The sequence below is a fragment of the Cervus canadensis genome, chromosome X (assembly GCF_019320065.1).
Source record: "Cervus canadensis isolate Bull #8, Minnesota chromosome X, ASM1932006v1, whole genome shotgun sequence".
Classification (NCBI taxonomy): Eukaryota; Metazoa; Chordata; class Mammalia; order Artiodactyla; family Cervidae; genus Cervus; species Cervus canadensis.
Genome location: NC_057419.1, coordinates 71357219 through 71369526, shown reverse-complemented (window position 1 = coordinate 71369526; position 12308 = coordinate 71357219). Strand labels below are relative to the sequence as shown.

The window sequence follows — 12308 nt, the reverse complement described above, 5'->3', positions numbered from 1 at the left end:
ACTTTTACTTGTGTCTTCCTTTACTTTTCTGACTGTATTTCCCCAAAATTCAGAGTCCTAGAATTTTATAAGGAAGATTATTACTTATCTCAGATATGATTAGAAATCAGGATCAGTTCATAAAGTATACTTCGTTATGTAAACAAGTGAAAATGTTAGAAGTCAAATCATGAAGTGGTAAGGATTTGAGATACATGAAGACTGAGAATTAACTACGAAAACTTTTCAGGTCTTGAGAACCCCTATTAGGGAACGCTAGTGAAGTCTCCATCATAAGCAAGTCCTCCTTTGCATTGTTAGTGTTTGTATTTGGACTGCAAGAAAGAGAACCTGGCTTGGCCTCCTGTCTTAATAGAGGAGAATGAATATAAGAGGAGGACATTGTGTCAGTCACAAGAGTTGTTTGTTGTACATCATAGGCCCTGAGGATGGACAGAAGAAGGGCATTTCTAGACAGTGCAATATCAGAGTTTTATGAATAATCTCTGTAGAACCTTCTAACCAAGAGAAACCTGTTCTATTTTCCTTCTAAATTCCCAGTGGAGTGCCTGATTGGCTAAGCTTAGGTCTTACACACACCCGTGGACTGATGTATGGAAGCAGACACTGAGGCTGACATGACCGCCACGATCCCAGTCACTGAGAAAAGGCACTGCTTGTCTTTGTTTGCTAATTTGTTTTTCCTGCTGCTGAGCTACATGCCTGCCCGAGTCCTTTTCTCCATTCCTGAAATGGAGCAGGATACAGAAATTCTTCCCTGCTGAAACGAATACTTTGTCATTTTGTATTTTTAGGAATTTTTACACTGAAGCAAAAGCTCATCCATAAAAACAAGCAAATGATGCTAATATGCTTTGTCATCTCAATTCCTCTCCTTGCTTTCTGAATCCCACTGGAATTGTTAGTTTATATCCCAGGAATCTACTTTTATTTAGATGAAGTTAATCTAAATAATTTAGCTAGAGGTATATTTGGGTTGATATCAAGGTTGGAAATGATCAGATATTTGTTCTATTTCTAAATCTGGTCCCCAGCTATGTTTAAGAGTTCCTTTTCATACACCCCCAAATTCCAGTTCTGGATCTGTGCAGTACTTCATTGAAAAAACATTTATTTAGGCCAGGCTTATCTGGTGGCTCAGTGGTAAAGAATCTGCCTGCCAATACAGGGGAAGTGGGTTCGATCCCTTGGTCAGAAAGATCCCCTGGAGAAGGAAATGGCAACCCTCTCCAATATTCTTGCCTGGAAAATCCCATGGATATAGGAGTCTGCCAGACTAAAATCCCATGGATATAGGAGTCTGCCAGACTATAGTCCATTGGGTCACAAAGGAGTTGGACATGACTTAGTGACTGAGCAACAAAAACATCAAGAATGTGTCAGTCCAAATATGGTAGATTTTTTTTTTAATCATATGTGCCAATTCCTGAATCAGTAGAGGCCTACAGTGTTCTTTCCTTTGTGAGAAGGGAAAGAAGTGGAAGAACACTGGAACCAATTAATAGCATGTGTTGTGACTCATGAAGAGGATCATGGGTACAGCTCCCACACACTTGCTTGTTCTGTTGTAGACACTGTAGGGGCTAAGATGACAAGTGTAATATGGTCATCCCTTGTGAAAATTATTATTATCTCAGTATCCCAGTTACTAAGTTCCCATAGTGTTCTAGGTGAGTGGAGATGAAGACTTAGATAGGACAGATACTCAAAAGGGGAGGAAAGTGAAAGCAAGTGAAAGTTGCTCAGTCATGTCTAACTGTGATCCCATGGACTGTACAATCCATGGAATTCTCCAGGCCAGAATACTGGAGTAGGTAGCCTTTTCCTTCTCCAAGGGATCTTCCCAACCCAGGGATTGAATGCAGGTCTCCTGCATTGCGGGCAGATTCTTTACCAGCTGAACCATAAGGGAAGCCCAAGAATACTGGTGTGGGTAGCCTGTCCTTTCTCCGGGGGATCTTCCCAACCCAGGAATCAATGTGGGGTCTCCTGCACTGCAGGCAGATTCTTTACCAGCTGAGTTAACAGGGAAGCCCTGGCATGGATAAGTGTAATATTTTCGTTGTTACAGCTGAAAAGATGCTATAGATACCCTAGCACTGTCACTTCTTTGATCACTTCAACACTGAAGAATGGAAGCCACATTGTTTTGTTGTTTTGTTTGCTTGAAGTACTTTTTATCCTTAGTTTGTGCTCCTCTTTTCTTTCCATTATCTTCAGTGTAGTTTTACAAGATAGGAATGTTGTGTCTCACCAACTTGGGAATCTGTTTGTTAAAGTCTCTTCTCTGCTCCCACCTAACTTCTTTTTAAATGAATGGCTCCCATTCAATAACCAGCTACAGGATAGATAGCTAATATATTATTGACAAAAAAAGGTACAACTATACTTGGCTCAAAGGGCCTACCTTTCCCCACTTACATGAATTGTCTGAATCCTCATTAAAGAAAAAAAAAAATTCTGTAGACTCTTTCCAGCATTCATTCAGGATATCAGCAGTCCTTAACCGTAAAAGGAAAACAGTAGTTAGAGTTTTGTGATGGAGTCTCAAATTATTGACACTTCGCTGATAAATGAGTAGGGTAACATAGAGTCCTTTATTCTCAGAAATTGTTCTGATCTCCATTCCTACTGGGTCTGAGGTAAACTAATTTTGATATTATCTGATCTAAATCCATTCTAATCTGTATAATTCAAGTAGTCTCTTTAGCTTTCAGTTCAGTTCACTTCAGTCGCTCAGCCTATCCGACTCTTTGTGATCCCATGGACTGCAGCACGCCAGGCCTCCCTGTCCATCACCAACTCCCGGAGTTTACTCAAACTCATGCCCATCGAGTCGGTGATGCCATCCAGTCGTCCTCTGTCGTCCCCTTCTCCTCCTGCCCCCAGTCCCTCCCAGCATCAGGGTCTTTTCCAGTGAGTCAACTCTTCGCATGAGGTGGCCAAAGTACTGGAGTTTCAGCTTCAGCGTCAGTCCTTCCAGTGAACACCCAGGACTGATCTCCTTTAGTTTGGATCTCCTTGCAGTCCAAGAGACTGTCAAGAGTCTTCTCCAACACCACAGTTCAAAAGCATCAATTTTTCGGCGCTCAGCTTTCTTCACAGTCCAACTCTCACATCCATACATGACCGCTGGAAAAACCGTAGCCTTGACGGACCTTTGTTGGCAATGTAATGTCTCTGCTTTTTAATATACTATCTAGGTTGGTCATAACTTTCCTTCCAAGGAGTAAGAGTCTTTTAATTTCATGGCTGTGATCACCATCTGCAGTGATTTTGGAGCCCCCAAAAATGAAGTCAGCTGAAACCGTAGGTCAGCAAAAGTGGAGATGCCGAGAATCGAACCCGGGACCTCATGCATGCAAGGCAAGCGCTCTACCACTGAGCTACATCCCCACGCTAGCTTTTCTTCTAACTCAGACTCATTTGAAGATAGCTTTCTATTGGAGACTCCTATACGTCTCCCTAAGAGAGTATCTGAAGTATGGAGAAGTGGCTCTTGTAACACTGTGTCGTAGACAGGAAACTAAACTCTTCTCTTTGAGCTGGTTCTGGGGGGAATTAATGGCAGAAATCCACGTACTGGGTGCTCGGCTCGTATGGGATGAATGAAATTGACAGTTGGTAAACTTCAGAGTACGAATTCTCTCAATTGATTAAGGTCTTACTAAGATCCTTGGCTTATTTAGCCACTGTAAACCCATCCCTAAAATTTTCTATCTTGTCTTCCATCTTTCTCCAGGTACAGGCTATTTCTCCATTTTAAGATTACCAGAACCTTGGGCTTAGTCGCTGGTGTACAAAAACTGAGGAAGGCGTGGGAGGGCAAACCGAGTCACCTCTGTGCCTAATCGTGTCAGCCTGCTTCATAAGCTGAGTTATAGATTCTTGTGTTTCCACAATTTCCTTGCACAACAACTTTCTCTTAGTGTTAAAAATGAAGATAGAAAGGTCCTCACTGCTTCTCACAATGTATGGAACATACTTCTTCCTCTTGATCAAAGCATAAGGAAGGGGAAGTACAGATATGCATCTTTCTCTCCTGTATCTCTTTTCTGTCCTCTTTCCAAAAGTCTCCAGTAAAAAGAAAAAAAAAAAACTTATATTCTTAGTTTTCAAAGGTCTTAATCATATTACATTACCATTCAATAATAAAAATTATAAAAATATTATTGGTTTTCTTTGTGGTCTCTTTCATCTTTATCTTGTATTCACCCTCACTACGGCTTCATTCTGTTACATTTGATTTATTGCAATAATTTTTAACATGTCTCTTGCCTCTTTTTCTCTTCCCACTCCAAGCTATTTTCTATTCTGTTGGCAGACTTTTCTACTGATCACTCTGGTTTGATTATACCATTTTTTTTCCCTTTAAGTTACTCTAGAATTATATATTTTCATACCCAATATTTTCTTTCGGTCCTATCCCTGCTGAATCCTAAGATTCTTTTCTTTTTATTATAATTTCCTTAGGACTTATATCTAGATTTATTTCTTCCTCATGCCTCTTTTGTTTATCATAGTATCTCTTACTAATAAAACATCCATACATTGTCTGTTTCTTAGCCTTACACCCACATGAGTGAAACTGACTCCCTGTATAACTGCACTGGTTCAACAGGTTTGCTAGAAAATTGAGTCTGTAGATCATATCTTGAAGTGACTTTGTAGGTGTTGTACTTATGTTTGCTCATAACTCAATTATAAGCATCTTAAAGAATCATGTTTTCAGTTTTTCAATTTTCACAATCTCTAATAGGCAGTACTGAGCCTTAAATAGTTGCTTTTTAAAACAAAATTGAGTAGGAATTTTAAAATAAAAGCATATACAAAAACACACACAAAAACATGGGTTTGGATCGTCAAAATATTGCTTTTTGTGCTGTTTTTTAGATTTATTTTTTATGTTCTTGTTAATAAACATGTACTATTCTTATAATTTAAAATTGTGACTTCACCAGTACTGTAATTTAATTACTCTGTGATATAAACAGACAGTGCAAAGTTTTCAGAAACACCAGTAAGTCTGCAGTTAATGCAGTATTTCTTGAGCTCATTTCCAAACATTTTAATCTACATTTATTAACTTAGAATATTTGTAACATGCTGTTTCTCAACTGTGACCATGATTATTCCCTCATATTTATATTTCATCATTGAGGAGAGGCTCTCAGTTTCTTATTATTCACTTTTAAACTAAATCAACCTGACATGAATCTGATAAAATTAGAGTTGTTTAGAACAGATGGTTCATCAGAGATTTGAACCCAGGAAAGGTCTGGTAGATTCTGTAGATAATTAAGGCTTTTAATTTCAGTTAACAACCATGTTCTTCTTCTCTTACAAAGTCTTAAGGATTTAGACTTAACACTGCTTTTCAATTTATATATGAGAGAATTGGTTTGGCTGATGTCTTGATTCTTTCTAGTTATTATGTTTTGTGCTTATATAGTCAGTCTGCAAGATCCTTTAGGGAAATTTGTATACTTGAGTTAGTAGGGACTTTTAAACGTTAGGTTTCTCTGTAACATCCAGACATATTTAGGTATGGAAAACACTTGGACTCTTAGACAGTGAAGGTAAAGAGTAATCTTTTTTGTATGTCAGAAGTTCTGTAAACTATTAAATAGAAATACCTCACAAACTAGAATGAAGAAAACAAGAGAAAGATACCTATTTGATTGAAGGGAGTGACTACTGTACTCAGAAATTACTTTGGTTAAAAAAAGAGCAATGATCCATTCCCTATGAAAGAATACTTAATTGTCCACCCTTAGAATGAGATGTTCTTTAGCTCTAAACTAAACTGATGATTTTGAAGAAAATTCCAGAAAAAAAAAACAAACACTTCAACAAATGTTGAAATGATGGCATAGGTTTGCTATTTTCTCATCAAATTTAGACCAGCCTTGAGAGTACTGTAAGGTAATAATTTCTCAAGGATGAAATGTTCTGGTTCAATTTCTATATAGAAAAGGGGCATAAGTGAGCCTGTTATCTTACTATTTGGGTACAGAGGTCATCTTTGAAATGTGTTTTACTATTGCTAAAAAGAAGAATATAAATGCACTTATCCTTGAGTTAGGCAATACCCAAGGCTGATTCATAGAGGAAAAATTTGAGATCTCTCTATTTCAGAGCCCTTTCTCTCTTGGTGCACCTATAATAAAAAGGTCATGGTTCCTAATATCTTTTTAAAAACTATTCTCGCTAGAGTGTACTTGAAACTGTATATCTCAAATATTAATATTTTAGCAAATATACCTAAATATACAGTTACTAAATAATTTCATCCATTAAAACATATTGCTTTTGCTTATATAAGAAATATTTCCTTCTCAAAAGTGCCTAGTAAGACCAAAGAGGTTAAATCAGTTAGAATGGTTAATTTAAAATTATATTGAAGTATTTAAAAGTATTACTCTTCCTTTCCTAATTTTCAAAGGAAAATACTTTATCTTCTTTATTATTAATTGTTTCCAGCTCTTTCTAACTCTGTTTTAATATTTGACATTAATATGTTATATTGTATATAAGTGTTTTCCTTATCTTTTTACTCTTCTATACAACTCCCCTTTATTCAAAAAATTATCTACCAAGATACCACAGGAGGAAAGGTCAGAAAGATAAAAGAGAATTTCAATGTATGTCTAACTCTGAACAACTATGACCACCATCAAGACATAAAGCCATGTGATTTCTGTCACAAATTCAGTATTTCTCCTAAGGTACACTGTACTATATTCTTATAGCTTAAGCAACTTTGCTTTATTTCTTATTACTGGGTAGAATTTTCTACCTGGAAAACTTTCCTTCTATCCCTTGTGAAATTTCACCTTTATATTTGGAGCTCTAACTCAGATTGTTTTTCTGATGGATTTTCACTTCATTCGTTCATTCACAGACATTGTTATTCACCTATGGTAGGTCATAAATTTTATAAGTCATGGAAAATAGTAAAATCCATAGCAGTATCTTTCCCTTGAAGCATGTTTTCATGGGAGAGGTCAGAAATATTTATTTAAATTACATTGTGATAAATTAGATTTTTTAAATGTATGAAAGGGAAATGAAAAGCAAAAAAAAAAAAAAAAAAAAAAAAGGAAAGAAACCGCCTATATCTGAGTTGTAAATTTAGAAAGACTTCATGGATAAGGTGATGCTGAAGGATCTATGAGTATTCCTCAGCTCATGGTGGCAGGGCAGAGAGGTGCATGAAGAGCTCAAACAATGTGAAAAGAATTTGCAAAGATATAACATGTTCTGAGTGTAAAAAGGCTTTCTAAACCATATTGGCTCCTAAAAGAAGTGTTGAGATAAGTGACTAAAGCAGTAAATATAGAGATGATCATGAATGGCCTTGAAGGCCACATGCAGGAATTTGGACTGTATCTTTAGATTATAGAGAGCTATTGGAAGATTCTGAGCAGCTGCACAATTAGGTTATTCTAGTGGAAGTGTGCAGAGTTGGCTGGGTGGGGAAAAAAAAAAAAAAACGAATGGAGAAAAAGACCAATTTGAAAGCTGTTGTAATAGTCCAGTGAGAAATGATAAAGAGTGCCTGCCAAGTGAGTGGAGATGAAATGTAGAATGCTAAGCCAGCCAGAATGTATCGAGGGACTCCGGTAGCCACTTTGATGGCTGATGGAGACAACAGACAATATTGGAGCAATTACAAGAGAAGACAAATCTAGGGAGGAGTCCTGTTTAGTTTAAGGCGTGCTGCATTTGAAGTGCATAAGTAGAGGAATGTTGAATATTTAGGATGAGAGTGTAGCGGTCATAAATCAAAAGTCACTGAGGTATAGACTCTTGCTTGGGATAGTCTGAATATTCATTGGAAGGACTAATGTTGAAGTTGAAACTCCACTACTTTGGTCACTTGATGCAAAGAACTGACCCATTGGAAAAGACCCTGATGCTGGGCAAGGTTGAAAGTGGGAGGAGAAGGGGATGACAGAGGATGAGATGGTTGGATGGCATCACCAACTCAGTGGACATGAGATTGAGTAAACTCCGGGAGTTGGTGATGGACAGGGAGGCCTGGTGTGCTGCAATCCATGGGGTCACAAAGAGTCGGACACGACTGAGCGACTGAACCGAACTGGAACAGTCTGACTTGGGAGTAGGAAGAGAGTCACACTGGTGGGCTACAGTCCATGGGGTGGCAAAGAGTTGGACTTGATTGAGTGACTGAGCAAATACAGCATATAAACAAAGAAAAATCATTGCCGGATGAAAGTGAAAGTCGCTCAGTCACTGTCTGACTCTTTGCGACCCAATGGTTGCCAGATGAGATCCTGCAGAATTTCAGCATAATGAACAGCATGCAAAGTGAAAGGTTTTTCAATCATGGTTTTTAACTAGTTAAGGTGACTGAGTATACATCACTCATATTTCAACCATTTGAAAGGGGCCCCATCTCTTCATACACTTGCAGATGCAATCCTAATCACATATGTTTATAACCAGATTGGTTTGGTTACCAATTTGGTTACCCAGAGAAAAATAAGGCCATGACATAGAATTGAAGGCCAAAAAAGTCACAAAGTCAGTATCCCATAGATGAGCTATTTAGAAGCACATTTTGTTCTAGGAAGATTCAAAGTGTTATTTTACTCATGATAGTGATTTCCTTCTTATCAAAATTCCATGGAGAGAGAATACATTGTTGCTTATTTTATACTGAATATAGACCATGAAGATTAAAAATAATTCATGGATAAGGAAAAAAGAAACTCTATATATGAGTTTTGTGTAATTAAGGTAACAGTTCCTTGATCTTGTGGTCTGTTACATAAATATGTGTGATTATGATAATTTCAAAAACTGTGTTATTTACTCAGTAGTTTAACAGCTCCTTCACAAAACAGTCACTTTCGGAATGCAGGAGATGTATAACAATACTTGCTAAAAGAGTAAGGATGAATATATTACAGTGAATTTAAAATGTATTTTTATGAGACTTAAGAATTTAAAGATATATTTGCACTATTTATACTTTCATACAAAAAAGTACTGCTACAGTGTCGCTCATTATTACTCAAGGTCATATATGGCTTACATGAAGACTGTTGTGATGAATGGTCAGAATGAATTGGTGTACCCATCAGTTTTTCTGGGCCATACTTGCTTTTTTCCCTGTTGTTCAAGTGCCGCTCATAGGAGGTACATGAGTGCTCTAACCAGAGATCTACAATTTCAGAAAGAAGGAAATTGTCATCCATCCATTCAATCAATGAATGTTTATTCAGGACCAAAAATGTGCTCTTCATGGGGCTCACTTTTGGGTATCACAGAAATGAATGAAGCACGTGTCCTACCATTACATGTCACTCATCAGGTAGAGGAAGACAGATAAATAAGTGTGTGAATTAAGTCATAAGGGTCATTATATTGCACTGTTCCTATGGAGTCATTGGCCATTGCTGTAAAATGTTGAATGTTTTACAAGTGTTACAACAGAAATTTATATAGGGCACAATTTTATATGAGTAGTGGTAAAAAAAAGTCGCTTGGAATGAGCTAAGTTTTTTTTTTTTTTGAGCTAAGTTTTAATATGTTTATTAGGCAACCAGTGATAGGTGAGTGTGTGTCTGGGGGGCACCACACATGTGAACATGCATATGTGTGTGCAGGCATATAGAGGGTGCATCATTCTAGAAAGATAGAATGGTGTGAGAAAGACTGAGAGGTTTGAATCTTAGCAAAAAAGTAATTATTTATGTCTAGAATGCTGCAAAGGATAAGGCCAGGATGAAACACAAATGCCTGACCATGAGGAACATTTTGTACCATATCTTAAGTGTTTTGCTGTGTTTTTGTAAGTAAAGGGCTGTTTAAAGTGCACGAAGTAAGGTGACCTACTTTTTTATTTTAGAGAGATGATTCTAGCAATAATGTGAAGGAAATCACACCATCGGCATATGGATAATAAATTAATAACAGCCAACATTTATTGGATATGTCTGTATGTCATATATTCTTCTCATGCTTACTTGTATTGTTCAGTTTGGTGCTTATAACAACCCTGTGAAGTAGGTATTATCACGTGCCTTAGACTGAAATCTATGATTGATTTTTATCATAAAGCAACAATTACACTATCATAAGATGACTATTTGAAATGGAAAATCAAAGGGCAATGAACAATCTGAGAAAGATGAGAATTTTCCATTTCTTTCCAGTTTGCATCTTTAATGCAGTTATTCATTTCATATGGAGATAACAGACAAGGAGAAACAAGATGGTTCCCAGCTTTTTGGCTTAGATGTATGGTGATATTATTCACTGAGAAAACTGGGCAAAAGGAATGCATTTGGAGAGAAGATAATAAATTAAATTGGGATATTTGATTATGTATTGCCAGAGAATATTAACTGAAGATATTTCAGAGGAAGTTGGATACATGAATCTGAAGCTTAGAATAAAGATGTGGGTTGGGCACGTGGATTTTACAATTATCAGCACAGAGGCAGTAGTGAAATTATCTCCAGAGGATATGATTTGAAAAGGAGATTAAGCAAATACATCCAGTGGCATTCATATTGGTATTTCAGTGATCAGCCGAGGAGAAAGCACCATAAGAAAACAATGAGAAGGAATAGATGAGGTAGAAAAGGAAAAAAGAAAAAGCATGTTTTATCTAAATGTAAAGAAGGTGAATTCAAGAAGGCCATTGTTAAAAAGGCCATAGACTTGACTTCCATAGAAGTCAAGTGTGATGTAAAGTCCGTTGGAATCAAGTCATGAGCAATTTTACTGAGAGCATGTTTAGAAAAGACTTGCAAATGGATGAAAGCCAACTTGAGGAGAAGGTGCCTAGACCAGTGAGTTATGACCAATTCTTCTAATTATTCTCAAAATGAAGGAAACAGGGGTGGTGTTCAGGCCTGAACATTATTTTTTTATTTTAGGTTTTTTATTGTGTGGCTCAGGTTTTGTTTTCTGTTGTAAATATTTAAACATATTTATACACAGTAGTGGCTTCCCTGGTGACTCAGCAGTAAAGAACCCGCCTGCAATGCAGGAGATGCAGATTTGAACCCTGGGTCAGGAATTCCAATCCCCTGGAGAAGGAAATGGCAACTCACTCCAGTATTCTTGCCTGGGAAATCCCATGTAGCCTGGTGGGCTGCAGTCTATGGAGAAAGAAAGAGTAGGACATGGCTTACCTACTAAATCACCACCACCATACACAGTAGAGGGAAAGATGTTTATACACAGTAGAATTAGCAGGAAAAAAAAGAGAGGAATCAGATTAAGAATAAAGAAGTGGCTTTGATCCACGAATAAGATGAGTTCGTCCTTGTATGAAGCAGGAAGGATGAAGGATGAATGGAATGGTGTTTTGATATAAATGCAGGTAGAGAGTCCATAACCTAATTTTTCATGTCAAATCACAAACAAAGACATTTAAAACTGTCACTAAAAAACTTTAAAATGTGCTTACATTACACTAAAATAATACTGTGTTTTGCCTCAGTTATCATTCTTGAGAGCAATATTTTCTGGCTTGAATGTCCTGCCTAATTAGAGTTAATCTATAGTTAACCTGGATAAGGAAATGGCAACCCACTTCAGTACTCTTGCTTGGAAAATCCCATGGATGGAGGAGCCTGGTAGGCTACAGTCCACAGGGTCGCAAAGAGTTGGACACAACTGAGCAACTTCACTTCACTTTCGAATCTGTATTGTCCAAGGGACCGGCATGATTTTGCTTCCTAGGAAAGGACATTAAAACATGTTAGTTATTTCTGACTAGTATGGCTCACTTTTTAAGAGGAAGTTGTTCATTTCTTTGAATCATTGCTTCTCTTTGGGCTGTTTCAGAGAATGTACGATAGTGCAGTGATTAGGAACAACACACATGTTGAAAAGATTATTGCTCTGGTTTTAAATTGTTTAGTTCTGATTTTAGAAATTTCATTTGCCTATGAAAAATTTCAAACCTCTGTCTTACTCTTACCATGTAAGAAGTGAATTTAGTACACCATTGAGGCCTTCTGCTGGCAATGATTATGTCCTGACTCTGGCTTGGGGAGTCCAAATAGGAGGCAGAAAATCCGGTGTGGATATCCTAAGTACAGGTTACCTGTTCATAATAAACACTTTCAGAATCATTCCTTTGCATGAGCTCCCATAACAGATCTTTTTATAGGACAGGCTCTGAAATGGAATTTCTGTAGTTTCACCAAACTTTAAATTCTTGATTATTATGTTATCATCAATGAGTTCATAATAGAATATTACTAAACAACCATTAACGTGACCTTCTGAAAGGTCAACGTTGATTTGACATATATAAA

The 12308-nt window shown here is 37.1% G+C and overlaps 1 protein-coding gene and 1 non-coding gene across 2 annotated transcripts in view; one reads left to right on the top strand and one right to left on the bottom strand.

Moving 5' to 3' along the window:
- IL1RAPL1 (interleukin 1 receptor accessory protein like 1) overlaps positions 1 to 12308 on the top strand; it is a 1385702-nt gene that overhangs the window by 522111 nt on the left and 851283 nt on the right. The window lies entirely within an intron of this gene.
- On the bottom strand, positions 3325 to 3396 carry TRNAA-UGC. Its single transcript has one exon. It is a non-coding gene; the product is annotated as a tRNA-Ala (tRNA).